Genomic DNA, 16,311 nt, shown 5'->3' with positions numbered 1-16,311 from the left:
GAGAACGAGCCGGTTATGATGGGCACAGAGCTTGAGAGAAAAGCGTACTGAACACAGCTCTGCAAAGGAAAGAGAAGAAAGCCCAGGATTTTTGAACCTGGAAAGACATCCAAATTGGCTAATCCAGTTTCCTCCCCAATAAATAAGTTTCCTGTAACAGCCCTCAGAGGGAAGTACTGACTAGACTGTAACACTTGCAGCTTATGTCTAGCCAGCTCACCACTACACAGTCTTATCTAGACAGTCTTCATTGCATGGGCAAAACTACAAATGAAAGGAGATATTATAAACCCCAGAAAAACACATACTGCCAAGAGCAAGTATATAATGTCAACCTTGACAGTACAGACTTTTGAGCTTGGATAAGTGTCTATTATAGCGTGTGTCCTGTGCATTACAGGCTATGGAGCACCTCCCCTGGCCTCCATTTAGTACATGCCAGTTACTCTCTTCAGTTGTAGCAACCAAAAATGTCTACAGACATTGCCCAATGTCCCTATGGGGAAGAATGATAAAAGAATCTCCAGTTGAGGACCACAGGAGTAGAGCCATCATATCTTCAGAGCTGCAAGAAGAAAGCAATCACGTCCCAGCCATTCACATGGATATGATATTAGAGCAGTCATAACTTGATAATAATGTACTCTCTGTCACCAAAAAGTAAGTTCTTTGATAGCATCTAAACTCAGCAAATATTTGATCACTTGAGTACAAACATATTCAACACACAGTTGTACATATACGAATAATGAGGCTAAAGGGTCAGTAGATTCTATTTCATTATCTCCCATGTATACATACTATATATATGGCACATATATATACACACACTAGATAGTACACACATATAATATGTACATAGTAAATAGGGAAATATATAATGCATACACACATATTTGAATAACATCTAATAAGATGTCAAATTTCAAAACTCAGTAGTAGTATTTAGTCAAGCTTCACTTTTTTCCAAGTACTGTATGTACTTTGTCTACTCAATTTGGACTTCACCCTATGAGATAGGTTTATGAGATGACAATACTAAAACTCACAAAGAAATGACTGGAAGTCAATAAATATAGAGGATTTGAAACCCAAACCCCAAGTAGAAAATTGCCATGAAATTTAACATTTGATTGCTAGATCTTGGGAACAAGAATACACTGTGCATACATATCTTAAGTCTGTCTTATTTTAAACAATTTTGTAAATAGGAACAAATGAAAACAATTCTGATATATATAGAGGCTTTTATCCATTTTGTTTCCACCTTCTTTGAATATTCTCAAAACAAAAAAAAAGTCTAACAGTGAGGCACATTTTGAGCCCATGCCTCATTCCAGCAAAACGTTACATAGCAGATTAGTTAACAAAATGCAAGCTTGCTCTCTGTTTCCCATGCAGTATGGTGCAGGGCAACCAAGTGGTTTTCACCAGGCAGGATTCACCTCTCTTTAAGGATGGGTTCATCTTTACCTGTACCTGTATACAAAGGTCTACAACTGGCCGATTCTCACAGCATCAGCTCCATGAGGCTGTCCTTGCAACACCAAGCCTTGTAACAAGCCTCCCAAGTAAAAGCACAAAGAAGCTTCCACCTAAATTCAGAAGGGTGATGTTTGAAACATCCATTCCACTTCTGCCTGCAGCGCCCTTTCCCTTTCTTCGCAGAGCCCTGTTATATAAAGGTTTAGGTGTTCTGGGGAATAATTGGGCGTCAATTGTGGCAGGCTGTGGGAGGATGCTTAGCTACCTCCTTTATTACACACTATATTCAGGAGGTGGGCAATTCCTATTTATATCATTCCAGATGAAGATACACCCAGGCAATCTGGGAGGGGAGATCACCAAAACAAGTGGATAATTTTACTTGAACACCTTGTACTAAGTACAAATCTTATTAGGGCCTTCATCTTCTTAAAGGAACAGGTATCATTGCAAACAATAATTTGTGTTGGCTGTTCAGTGTGGGAGGACCAATGGGTTGAAACTGAAAGCCAAGAAGAATGCCAACAGAGAAGCGTAGTTGAGTTGCACAATACAATATGAACACATGGCCCCACACCCATGCCATCTAAAAAGATACAACAGCCTATTTCAATGGGAGACAGAAAAGCAATCCATAGGTGTCTTGGGCTAGAACATAGGAAAGGAGAGCGCTATGGATTGTGCTAATTGCTACGAAAAGTTCCCCAGTAGAAAATTGACTATAATTTGTCACCTGTTTCTAGTCCACTTCTCTAAAACCCTGGTGTCAAATAAAACATCCAGTATCCTCATGTGGCTACTGAATGCTGGAAATGTGGCTAATGAAAATTGAGGCATGGAATATGTGCAAAATACATATTGGATTTCCAAGATGTGACAGAAGAAACATGTGCATAATGCGTCTCATTAGTAACGTTTCTACTTTTGCACACTGAAATATAATAATAGTTCTGATCTATTAGGTAAAGTACAAGACTTTATTTTTATTTTTAATACTTCTGAACTATTAGGTCAAGATAAAATACAATACTGTTTCCTTTTATTTTTTATGTAAACGTGGTTCAACTTAAAGTCACATACATGGTTTGGATAACATTTCTGTCGGACGACACTGGACTGAAGGCTGAAAGTTGCTCTCAGGCCTGATTGATGGTGAGCTTGACAGCACTTCCATGTAGAAGTGTTGCTTGACTGAACTTGGCTCCCTAACTGAAAATGTTCACTTCAAACGCATTTGCAAACTGAAATTTCATTCACTGCCTCCTTGGCAAAACCTACTAGGTAAACAAATCTACTCTTCTGAGGCTTGAAAAGAGGAGAGTTTGTAATGTCGCTAAATTTTATTCCTATGCAGACCTGCTTAAACCATGTTAAAAGAGAGATGAAAGGGGGTCTAACATTGAAGTTGGCTCATAATCAGGTGCTAATGTTGAAAATCCTGTAATGGTTCAAAAAGCCACACAGAGGGAGAAAGGCCAGGATTGTGTAAGGCAGGGTGGAAAGCCTGGCCTAGGAGAATATAAATGAGCTACAGACACACAGCTTTTACCATTCTAAGCTTTCCTGGTGGTATTTGCTTTCTCATATCACCTCTCCCCATTCACTCCAGCCACCTGACTGATTCATGCGTGGCTCTCTCAATGTTTCTCATCACTTTGTCTAGGCCCGTTCACTCTCTGCATGTGTCCAGCTGTTAATCTGTCCTGGACTTTACTATTGCACATCAACCCAAACTTTGGCGTGGCGACCTATTCTAATAGTAAACAGCCCTCAGTGTATAATTAAGCTCAGCCTTGCTTCAAAGCTTTAAATTCCAACTCTACATAAGCCAGTCAAGCCATAAGGTCCAAAAGTAACTTTGAGAATTTTACTCAGTCTATCTCCTCAGTCTTTTTATTGCAACATCTAAGTTAAAACATAAAATGAGCTTTTTGTTTTGTGTTGGTTTGAGTTATCTAAAATGATTCCATGCACGTAGAACTCAAAGAAAGAAACAATATTGTCCAACATGAACTGAAGTTTCTTCTCAGTTCTCAAGTTTTGTGCCTCCAAAACCTCTCATCTTGTGGGTGGTGACAGATTTTTTTCCAATCTAGTGCTCAAAGAAACTGTGGTCAAATGATACTGCTGCGGGTAACCTCAGGAAGGAAAAAAATGTCTCTAAAAATATTAAAAAGAAAAGAGCAGGTCATAGCACTCAAGGAAGGTCCAGTACATAAATCCTCAGAGACTCTGGCTCCTCTGGGAATGAGTCATTCTGGATAAGCACACATCCTGCCTGGATAGGTCAGGGTTAATATTCTACCCATTTTATTTCTCTAGCTTTTGAAACCATGAACCACTTTGTCTTCCAGACCTATGAAAGCACAGGTCAAATAGACTTGAGCCAGGCAACGGAGGCTCATGCCTATAATTCTAGCTACTCAGGATGCTGAGATCTGAGGATTGCAGTTTGAAGCCAGGCTAGACAGTCAAATCTGTGACTTATATCTCCAATTATCACTATCAAAAAGCTGGAACTGGAGGTGTGGTTCAAGTGGTAGAGCACCAGTCAGTCATGAGATAAAAAGCTAAGCAAGAGCATGAGGCCCTGAATTCAAGTCCTACAACTGGCATAGAGAAGGGGGCAGGGGAGAGGAAAGGAGGGAGGAAGAGAGAGTGAAAGGGAGAGAGAGAGATGAATGAGTCCATCACAGTATTACTACATAAAGTGACTATGTCTACAGCCATCCACACTGGCAATCCATTATGACTGAAATGTCTTTTCAATATGGCACACAATGTTATAATGAGACAAACATGAAAGCCTGCTGGCAAAGGTTAGAGGATTTCTTGATTCTACTTCATCATCTACTTCTCTTTTTTCCTCTGTCAACATTACGGTCAAATTTCTATCCATTTGCTGATTTTTACCTCTATTACCAAGTGGCCACTCTGAAGTCCCAAATGACCCCAAACACTGCCCCATCACAGTCTCTAGCTCTCTGTTTTGTATTCCTTACTCCAAATTTTCTAGTTCTCATAAAAACTTCACTAACAGGAAAGAATGGTTCTTTCACTATAGGATTAGAATGGCTCTCTGCTTTTAGAAAACAGACCTAGGAAGTACAATACTGCTACATACAAGCACATCTGGATTTTCATTCAGTTCTAAACAGAATTTTCTTTTTCTTTTTTCAAAAATCACTAGTCATTCCTGCAGGCTGATAATCTGAAAACTCAAAAAGATATCTTAAAAATATATATAAATGCCAAAGCTGACACAGAAATGAGAAACCTGCGATCCAATTCTAGTGAAATAACCAGTGTTTCATTCTCAATTGTGTTTAAGTTATAGTAAAAGAGTGAAGGAGATCATTTCTCCTTGGGAGGATGACAAACACCTTAACACAAAAGCCTGAATATTGTATTCAGCATCGGCCAACAGGGCTCAATTCCACCTACTATCTTTATGACATTGGCAAAGCTTACTTTGCAAGCTTCAGGTCCCTCATCTGTAAAATGGAAGACACAAATCCAATTGAGTGTTATAAGGATTGGAAAGCACATAAACTAGGCATGGAGTAAATGTTGGACACCGAATGAGTACTGAGGGGAGTTGGGAGGGATTTCCATGACCCATTCCTCCTCTTCTGGCAGCAAAAATTCTAAACTGGGCCTGGGCTAGGGAAAGAATTTGAATCATTGAGAGCATGCAAGAATGCATTTTTAAAGATACTGATCTTTCTTCCTTTTTCAAGGTTCATAGGAACATTTGACCTAAAGCATTCTAACTGAACTTGCTTGCTGTTCATGCCACCACCACCAGCATCACCGCCAGCAGCAACATAAAATGAACTATCACTGCACTGTGACTACTAGCCTCTTAAAAAGATTATGGTACATTTGCCTACAAATGGCCATATGAAATGCATCCTACTTTCCTGTAGTTGGCATTTGTGGTTGCTCCTAGCTTGCTGGTCCTGATTAATGTGTGGGATGTGTGGGTTTGGGGCATTAAACTATATCTCAGTCTCCATCAATGAGCTAGACTTTACTCATATAAACAGTCATTGATAATTTTGTTCCAGTTCCCCATGACATAAAATAAGCTGGATTTCATACATATATGTATATATAAACATACATATATATGGATATATATGTAATATATGAATTGAAATTTTTCTTAAATATATAATATGGCAAAACAACATGTAAATGGGTAAACAGGGAGCTTTTTTATAAGCAGATATGTCTAAGTAGAATATTACCTTACAGTTAATAGACCACTAAAGTCTAGCATGGGTGGCTTTAAAAAATTCATGACTACTTTACTGAGATAGAATTTACATACTATGCAATTTAGGTATATAAGGTGTTCAGTTCTATATATTTATAGAGTTGTGAAACTGCTACTACAACCAATTTTAGAACTATTTTGATCACCTTGAAAAGAAATCCTATATCTAAACATCAACAGTAACTCCCTATTTTTTCCTACACCAATCCCACCCTGGGCAGCCCTGGGGAACTACCCGTTTACTTTCTATCTTGATACATTTGTCTATCTCGGATATTCCATATGAAAGGATTCCTACAATATGTGACTTTTGGTGGTCAAGCAAAAAGTCACATTATGCTAAATGACTGGCTGACACAATAATTCACTTAGCACAATAATATTTCCAGTGCTAAGTTATGTTATAAAATACGTCGGGAGCTCATTCTCCTGTTGGGGAATATTCATGAATGGATAAACATAAGTTGGTCTGCAAGGGACAGATCACCTTACGTGAATCCATTTTTCAGTCAATGGATACTTAGGACATTTCGACTTTTATACTCCTATGATAATGCATGCATATTCATGAGCACATTTCATTTCTCTTGAGTGTACACCTAGGAGTGGAACTGATGGCTCAAATGATAATTCTGTGTTTAATGTTTTAAGAAACAGACAGACTGTTTTCCAAGCTCACTGCTACCAGCAATTTATGAGGGTTTTAATTTTTCCATATCCTCTCCGACACTTGTTATTATCTTTTTGATTATTGCCATTCAACTGAGTATAAACTGGTATTTCCTGTGGTTTTAAATTACATTTCCTTCACAGATAGATTTCAAGCACATTGACAGGCCCTCATTGGTTAATGGTATGTATGTTTTTGAGCTCACTGACCATTTGGAAATGAATAGAGTAGAAATGTGTGATGGAATTCAACTGAATAATGAATGAATTGTATACAGATCTGGTATTATACACTTCAATGTTTTTTGTTCGGCTAGCACAATGAATGTCCTAAGTAATTTTTGAGTAGCTTTAATCTTGAGACTGGAAATTGTGAGCTGACTATAAATCATTGAACCAAAACATGATGAAATGCAATTCAATAAAACACTGAAGGGAGAAGTAAGATTAATAACTAAAGAAAACACATGACTTCAACACTGTAACTTTAAAAATGATGAAAACAGAACTGAAAGTCATCTGTCCATTGATCCAAATGTATTATTATCACTGGTCTCTGAGTCAAAGATGAAAAACCTTATCAAGCAGAGAACGATGCAAATGTGTGTATATGGGGGTATGTAGGGGTAGGGGATTGAATGGAGTGATTTATAATAATAGTGGCAACCAGGTTTTCAATGCATGCTATGTAACAAGCATTGTTATAATCCATGTGGGGACAATTGTGTAAACTTAGGTGAGATAACTGTTAACCTTTTCATAATTCTGCAAGGGGACTTGTTTGTAACAGAGAAAGGCAACAAAGCCATTCCCATGCCCACAGTCACATCCTGATGTGGTTAGTCGCAGTTGTGAATACTTAGGCGTAAAATTCTATCCTGGTTCCGCAGAACAATCCGCAGCCACGTCTGTCTGATAGGTGCAGGGTGGTTGGTGAGAGTGATCTATCAACCAGCCATGTGTAGGTCCTATAAGGAGGCATGATGTATTTCTTCAGCAGGGATAGTGCTGCCCAAATTAAACCAATAGGATCCTCAGTGTTGCAAGATAGCTGAGATAAGGAAAATTCACCTTATGGTGGGGACTAGAACAGAAGTCCGAACAGAAAAACAGTAGCTTAAAGTAGCTGAATCTTATGGTAAGAATCCATCAATTCTTCTCACCATAGCCAAAAAGACATTCAGCACTAAGAGATGCTATAGTTATCCTGGAAATAAAGAAGCTCCTACCATTTTATTACATTTTTGGTGATGAGGAAATCAACAACTCTGTCTCTGTCTGTCTGTCTCTCTCTCTCTCTCTCACACACACACACACACATACATATACTCCATCCTTCATACCACCTAATATTTTAGTGGCTTCCCTTGCTCACAGATCACAATCTATCTCTGAACACTGCAGTTTACAAGACTGTGCTGTTCTTCTTGCCAACCCTTGGCCATCACCCAAAGGCCTCTTCGGCCACCCTCTCTCCCTGGGTGACTGTGATTGTCTTTACTTAGTTGTTTCAAGCTGCTCTGCCTTTAGGTTCTTCAGGTCTGGGTACACAGTATTCCTTGTTTCTAGAGTGCCTTTCTTCTGTCTTCATCCACCTAAAGGTCTGTCAGCCTGGACCAAGGCATGTATCATCATTCTACATATAACAGATATAACAAGGGCTATAGCAAGGTGGATCTGGTTCCATGGTCCATGGGGAAGGGAGCAGGGTTGATCTCAAGGATTGTGTATCATAATTCAGTGGCTGCCTATGCCGTGTTCACTCAGAAACACAAACCAGTGCCTATGAGCACATCTTCTCTGACCTCTTTGAGCCACCTTCCTCTTGCCAAGTTCCTGGTAGCTTTGAAGACTGAGGAGTACCCTTGCCACTTTCTCCAGGTGAGACTGAGCAGAGAGCTGGGAATCCACATTCAGGGCCCCAGGTTCCCAGGCACAGAGACAAGGAGAGCATGTTCTTTACTTTGTGTAATAGATACTGCTGGAGTATGTACAGACAGCGGTGACCTATTTTTAATGAAAAGGATCCCATTTGAAAATACATGGTTGGTTTTACAATTTTCAAAAGAGCACTGCAGAAAATAGTGTTGTAAAGCAAATTATCTCCTTCTGAAATGACTTTTGCTTGAACTAAAAATTATAACCCAAATGAGATAACCATTCACAGCGATTAGGATGGTTAGAATAAAAAAACAAATAATTATCAAGTGTTGTTGAGAATATGGAGCAACAAGAACTCATACACTATTATGTAAATATAAAATGAGGTAATTATTGTGGAAAATAGTCCAGCAGCTACTCAGCTGGGTAAACACAGAGTTACCATAATGATCCCAAATAGGAATATATTGATGAGAAATGAAAATATACAGCTATACAAAATATGCATGCATGTCCATAGAAGCATTGTTCATAATAGCAGAAAAGTGGAAAGTAATCCAAATGTGTCCTTCATCCATTGGATGGATGAATGCAATATGCCAATCTGTACAATGAAGGATTATTTGGCCATAAAAGAAGGTGAAGTCATGAGGTAGATGTTGGTGGCAGTTAATCCTAGCTACTGAGGAGCCTGAGATCCAAGGATAGTGGTGTGAAGCCAGCATGGACAGGAAAGTCCAGGAGATTCTTATCTCCAATGAACCACAAACAAAGCTACAAATGGGGCTGTGTATCAAGTTGTAGAGCTGTAGCTTTGAGCAAATTAGCTCAGGGACAGTGGCCAGGCCTTGAATTCAAACATTAGAATGGCACAAAAACAAAAAGAGATGAAGTTGAGTGAGGAACCTAGCTACTCAGGAGACTGAGATTTGAGGATGCAGAAGCAGACAAATCTAAGAGGCTCTTGTGTCCAATCAAATAGCAAAGAGTCAGAAGTACAGACATGGCCCAAGTGATAAAGTATGATAGCTGTGAGTGAAAAAGGCCTATAGAAAGTGTAAGGGCATGAATTCAAGCTCCAGTACCAGCATACACAAAAGAAGATGAAGTCCAGTGTGAATCTTGAAAACATCTTAAGTGCAAAGAGGCATTAGCAAAGAACCACATATATAAGTCTATACATATGGAATTTCCCCATTAGGTGAATGCAGGGACTACAGGAACTTGGCAATTTTCAGTGGCTGGGCATGTTGGTAGTAGTAGAGGTAAATGGAGAATAGCTAATGTCATCTGGTTTCTTTGTGGGGGAGTAAAATGTTTTAAAATTAGCTAATGGTGATAGATTTATAAACTGTGAAATGTTTAAAGCCACTGAATTGTCTACTAAATGGGTGAACTGTACCATATATGAGTTATATCTCACTAGAGCTGTTAGATTAATGATGCAATACCCCTGGACTGACAAAGAAAAGTGTCCCTACATAACACTGTGTGTCCACAGCAGACCATTGAGCATGTATGTCTGCAAGTTAATTAACACATTTGTAATCATCAAAAGCCAGTCTTACTAGTTGCTATGACACTACTATGAGTAGAACAGCAAATCTGAGTCATCTCAACCATGGACAAGAGAATGATAAATGAAGATTGGGAAATAGAAAGAAAAAAAGAAGTCAAAGTTAAAACGAGGCACAACCACTGTGGTAAAAAGAAAAGCAAAAAGAAACAAAAAATAGATGAACCGTATTCAGTAGACCCTCTTTAAACAGAAAGGATGAATTCAGAAACCCCAAGTAAATATCAATGTTTTACAATGAAGACACAGGTCCTATTGCTGTGATGTCATTATGTGGAATGGAGTATTGGTCTGTATCACTGGCAGATAATATACACACACACACACACACATATACACGCTCACAACACACACGTATATATATATATATTTATGTATGCAAATATATATACACAGATGTACTATATGTATATCCAACATATCAATGTAGATATTTAAATATATATATATATAACTACATATATTCCTGTAAGAGTAACTGTATATCATTATAATTTTGCTCATTTTATATATCTTTATCTCTATCTATCTATCTATCTATCTATCTATCTAGTTATATGTTTCTTAGAGAATTTACCAAATTGTGAAGGCACAACAAGAAGTCAGTTCTCAAACCTTTTCATCATATCTTATAGCTGGTCTTTATGGTTGCTCAGATGTCTTTTTGCATTTGGTTTTAAGTGCAGGTTCTGTGCGAACCACAGATGAACGTTTGGTCAGATCATTGCGAATCCTGCAGAATGAGTAAAGAACGATGTTGGCCTTCATTTATCACATTTGTATTTTCCCAAGCCAATGGTCTCAAAAAGTAAAGAACAAACTGTCACCAGGTATTTGCTTGCATAAGACTGATTTCAATCTTTTCTTTGTAATAAGGAAGTATATACTTTTGATACATACTGTAAAACAAATTTATTGACATAATTTAATTTTTTGTCAGTTGTGGGGCCTGAACTCTGGGGCCTGGGCTCTGTCCCTCAGCTTTTCAGCTCAAGGCTAGTGCTCTACCACTTGAGCCATGGCACCACTTCAGACTTTTTCTGCTTTATATGGTGCTGAGGAATCGAACCCAGGGCCTCGTGCATACAAGGCAAGCACTCTACCACTGAGCCACTTTCCCAGCCCCCTTTTTTATTTTATTTTATCAGTCTTGGGAATTGAACTATGGGCCTGGGGGCTGTCCCTGAGGTCTTCAGCTCAAGGCGAGCACTCTACCACTTGAGCCACAGCGCCACTTCCAGTTTTCTGGTGGTTCAATTAAGATTTAAGTCTCACAGACTTTCCTGCCTGGGGCTGGCTTTGAACCGCAATCTTCAGATCTCAGCCTCCCAAGTAGCCAGGATTACAGGCGTGAGCCATTGCCACCCAGCTGACATAACTTTAATACTGTAAACTTCATTTGTAAATGGAACTACTTGTGCAGCTGTCACCACAATGCAGTTGCAGAAGATTTTTATTATTATAATAACATCATTGGTACTCAGTAATAGCCCCTGCCCTTTTCCTACCCCACGCTCAGGTGACCATGAGTCTACTTTCTATCTCTATGATGATATGCACAGGCATTACGTGTTTGTACACATATAAAATATATACCCAAATGTATCTCTCTCCTTATCAAAACTCAACTTCTGCAGTGGGATTGTTCTTTTAGTTTTCAGGAAATACTTGGAAAACAGTACTATCAATGTCTTCCCACTGCAATGTATGTTTTTTTAAAATTTGTGACACTCAACTAATAGCAATTTTTCATCATGACATATACAAAGTCAAAATTCTCAAGCCTACTCTATTTCAAACCACACTCACTCCAAATCTGAAAATACTTTTTAGCACACATTTATGTGATTTGCAGACACAACTGAGCAGTTTTAAACTCCCTCAAATTTGGATCACAGGCTGAAGCAAGCAAAGGAAATTTCTCAAAATGACATCGTGATCCACAGCTTTGCAATGGGTACAGAGAATGTTGTGGATATTAAGCTCTTTTTAAAGATAATCTGGAAATTAGAGTAATATTTTAAAAGCCACCATTTTTTCCCTAGCCAATTGATAATATTACGGGTTAACTACAGAGCTTTCATTTTAAGGAGGTACTTTAATTAATGAGGGGATATTAGGCAGTGTCTACAAAATAATCCTTTCTCCTTTATCCACTAATGGAAAATTCTTATCATGGCACACTGGAAGATTTCACCAAGATATGTGTGTATCACAGTTTTCAAGAAAGTACTATTCTTAAAATGGCTTTCTATGCTAGAGAATGAACCACTGGTCAACATGACAACTCTATGAAATGGAGTCGTTTCTGCATTACTCTGCAACATAGCACAACTGTGAAAGAAAATAAACATGCTTCAGTTTGAGATTGTACCACCTAATTGCTATCATAAAACACAATCTCCTTTTCATGTGAATTCATAGTGTTCTGATAGCAGCCTTCACAGGCTACAGGTTGAGAGTTTCAAGTCTAGTATGCTGTGGTTCGCAAAGGGGGCTGACCTGGTTTCTATTTTTAACAGGAATTTCCTCCTGTAAGGTCATTTGATCCCCACCCTTAGGGGTATTTTCCTGGTTCCCTGGTGGTGCCCCACCTATCCCCTTGCTTCGGAATCAATGAGAATCCCAAGCTCATCCTCCTGTAGAATCCAATGAGATTTGTCATTATGCTTCAAATATGATGGAGGCTATGACTGTGCCTCTCAGAAGACATCAAGGTGGCATTTACACAGGAAGCTGCTGAGATCTCAGACAAGACCTGCAGGAAATGATAGCAGGAGGCCATGTTATAGAGCTAAAGCTTTTAAGACTTCTCCATTCAAAGGGTCATAGGAATGTGGAAGAGTCAGCCAAAAGAAACATCACAAAGTGTAAGAACAGGCCACATCCCTTGGCAAAACACAAGCTTCATGGATAAGACTAAGCGATCACTTACCCCTCCAGCTCTGTGGCAAAGCTCTCAACCAGTTATACAGAATTGAATGAACAGAGTAGTTGTGTTTTCAGGGAGAGCCTTTGGAGATTCTTTACATTCTCTCCTCTGACGGAGTTCCTGATACAGTAATATAGAAACCTCAAGTGCATAAACAAGAAGAATCAGCATTTTAAATCCATGAGTTTAACTTCCTACTTTGAACCTGTGAAACTAGCAATACTTAAAAAGATTTTGCCTAGAATATTTATCAAATAGACCATGGGAAGGAATGCTATTTATAACTTAAATCCAAAGGATATTCTGGTGACTTAGAGATCAGATAAGGCCTATAAGTTTCAGATACTATGTAGATACATATGGATACGGATATAGATATAGATGGATATACACATACTCATCTTTTTATTCAAGACAAGACCACCTTGTTCTTATAAACCATGCATAGATCTATATATAGGATCTATAGTAATTTGACTGCTTTAAACCAATGACAGACAATGATAGTCCCCTTTTTGTTAAGGCCTGATAGTATGTATCTTAGCCTTTGCATGCTATTCAGTCTGTTCCAACTTGTGGACCCTTCTGTTATAGTGGGAAAACAGCCACAGACAATGGAAAAACAAATGTGTGTGGCTGTGTTCCAATAAAATTTTAATTATGGACACAAAAAGTTGCAATTCATATAATTTTTCACATAGCATAAAATATTCCTTTGGCTTTTTCAATCATCTAAAAATGTAAAACTGCACATTATAGGCTCACAAAATGCACTTCAAGGAGGCAGTAGTCTTCAGCTTTCTGACACCCAATTTATGAGCTGATCTACTGCAATATTCTGCCAATCCTGGGGCTTGAACTCAGGGCCTGGGCACTGTCTCTGAGCTTCTTTTTCTCAAGGCTAGCATTCTACAACTTGAGCCTCAGCTCCACTTCTGGCTTTTTTGGTGTATGTGGTTCTGAGGGTTTCATGCATGTTAAATAGCCACATTCTCAGCCAATCTACTACAATTTTATAGACTTTTTACTAGTTGTGGTCATATACAAAACAAACTGAGCAAAAGGTAGAATTTTGTACATGCTTAATTAAGTTGCTATAATGGAAGAAGACAAGACAAAGGTTTTTAAACTACAAAGAGAGGAGATTTTCTCTATGTGTATTATTTTTAATTTAGCTTATCCATTAACCTGTCAAAATTGGTTTAAAAAATTAGCCAAGGGCTTCTCAAATCATTGTATATGATTTCCTCATCCTAAAGGATTAATCTATTTGTCTTCCTATTATAAATCATCCACAAATTCTTCTAGATTCTCAAACAGGAGCTACATATATTTTGCTTAGAAGCCTTAACTGATACTAGTAAATACAAGCAAATTACAAATCTCCAGGGAGTTGTTTTCAGAAAAATTTCACACTAAATGATGACTATAGAGAGTAACACTGAATTATATATTAGACAACTAAGAAGACTTCAAGTATTCTCATCACAAGAGTAAGCAAGGTCATGGATATGTTAATTATACTGATTTAGATATCCCACAGTGCATAGCATACATAGTTTAAAAATGAAGCTGTACACCACAAATATTATATAAACACATATATATTATGTTTGTTCATTAAAAGTTTAATTTGAAAGGTCACTAAGGCAAGAATTCTGAATGTTTTACTTTTGCTAGTTGGAGGAGCCAAAGCTGTTAAGCCCAAGGAATCAGGAAAGACTGTGGTAATTCTGCAAAACTATGAATCCCATCCAGTCTAGCGTATTTCTTTTTTTTTTTTTTTTTTGGTCGGCCGTGGGGCTGGGTGCTGTCCCTCAGCCCTTCAGCTCAAGGCGAGCGCTCTACCACTTGAGCTACAGTGCCACTTCCGGTTTTCTGGTGGTTTATTGGAGATAGGAGTCTCACGGTCTCTCCTGCCCGGGCTGGCTTTGAACCTCGATCCTCAGATCTCAGCCTCCTGAGTAGCTAGGATTACAGGCGTGAGCCACCAGCGCCTGGCTAGTCTAGTGTATTTCTATAATATTCCGTTCATATTTATCTGTATCCAATTACTATGCGTTTGGAAAGACTGATAGAAGTGGGAGAAACCCAAAATCCTACCTTTGTTTTATAATTCAGTCATAATGAAATATACATTGATATCCATTAGAGGAAGTACTCATTGCCTTAAGTTAGAAGGAAAATCTGGGATACATTGATTTGTGCTTTCTTAAAAAGAACAATCAAACAGCATAATTCTCAGGAGAATTAAATTCATCTGTGATAAAGTGACAAATACGCCCATTTCTTCATCCTTCCCTGCACTTCCACCTTTCCTGTGGCCCCATCATGGAAAGAGTATATTTTCTCTGTTCATCAGCCTTTAGCTTGGAAATATGACTTGCCTTGGAACAGTGACAGGTGAGCAGAGACAACAGTATGTCAGATCCCTGTTTATGCTTTAAAACTTTTGGGTTGATTTTACTTGACATCTTGTGTCTCTGCCATCACATCACTACACTTCTCCATGTAGATGCTGCCCCATGAGCCAGGGCTTCTGAATAAACACCCAAGAGTGGGGACTAACATGAGCTCTATCTTGTGAGACTGATTTCTGGACTGCAGGTTAAACAGATGAACTCTGCCTACATAAGCCAACCAGCTGACCATATAGGATAGGTGACAGTTGTTTGAAGGTGCTGCATGTCAGAGTATTTGTTTTACAGTATTTGTACGTCAGTAGCTTAACTTTCAGAATTCTACATTTTAGACAACACAACTATAAAGGAAAGCAGCAATGTGCCTATGTGCATGCATGTGTGTTCTGTAGTTTATTCCTTTCTAGTGATCCTGTAAATAAAAATATGCCCCTCTTAGTCTAGACATATCATAAACAACTCCATGATTCCCTAAATCCAAGTTTTCCTTTGATGCCCAACAAGAGACTACATGTTCCTTTAAAAAAAACATGATAATGGTTCATGCTTAGTACTAACAAGGTGGCATTTTATTTGCCTTCCTAGTTGAAAATAGTCTGAGCTCAATACATTTAAGTTCTAACAAATATTCTCCCTTCTGAATACAGATCAAGGCATAATCATATAGCAAAACTACAATAGCAGAAGTATCCAGTGATAGTGTGCCTATGTTTGCAGAATCTGACAGCATCAGCACTTTTGACACCTTTATAAATGGTGGGAACCAAATAAATGCAGGAAATCTTTCTAACTGTGTCCCAATGATAAGGCTTCACTCTGCAGCCATCCTGAAAAAAAAAATCTACTATGCATTTTTTTAACCAGTTCATTTGGATAAGGGTCAAACTTTTCCCCAAGAGAGGTCTATGAACTGCCACTCCCTTTAAAATGAATGAATTGGAATGCATGTGTGCCATAAATGCTAGGGTTTGTATAACACAGGGCTGCCCAGATTCACCACAAATCCATGTGGGACTTGTGTTTATCCTGGTTCATAAATACTTTGGGAAAACGGTGATGAGGACAG

General features: G+C 38.5%; 1 protein-coding gene across 7 annotated transcripts in view; it reads right to left on the bottom strand.

The window, feature by feature from the left end:
- Positions 1-16,311, bottom strand: part of Arhgap6 (Rho GTPase activating protein 6) — a 434,648-nt gene that overhangs the window by 214,971 nt on the left and 203,366 nt on the right. The window contains exon 2 of one of the 7 annotated variants that reach the window (XM_070040897.1): positions 10,471-10,626. The exons of 5 other annotated variants lie outside the window; for them this stretch is intronic. The gene's annotated coding sequence lies outside the window, so the exon portion shown is untranslated. Of the gene's footprint in view, positions 1-10,470; positions 10,803-16,311 lie in introns of those variants that run through there. One more of the 7 variants, XM_070040895.1, reaches the window with a different exon arrangement.

This window comes from Dipodomys merriami, unplaced genomic scaffold, assembly GCF_024711535.1.
Source record: "Dipodomys merriami isolate MVZ:Mamm:240054 unplaced genomic scaffold, mDipMer1.0.p SCAF_3, whole genome shotgun sequence".
In the NCBI taxonomy this organism is placed as follows: Eukaryota; Metazoa; Chordata; class Mammalia; order Rodentia; family Heteromyidae; genus Dipodomys; species Dipodomys merriami.
The sequence above is the reverse complement of the archived record's forward strand: the minus strand, read 5'-3'. Positions and strand labels throughout refer to the sequence as shown.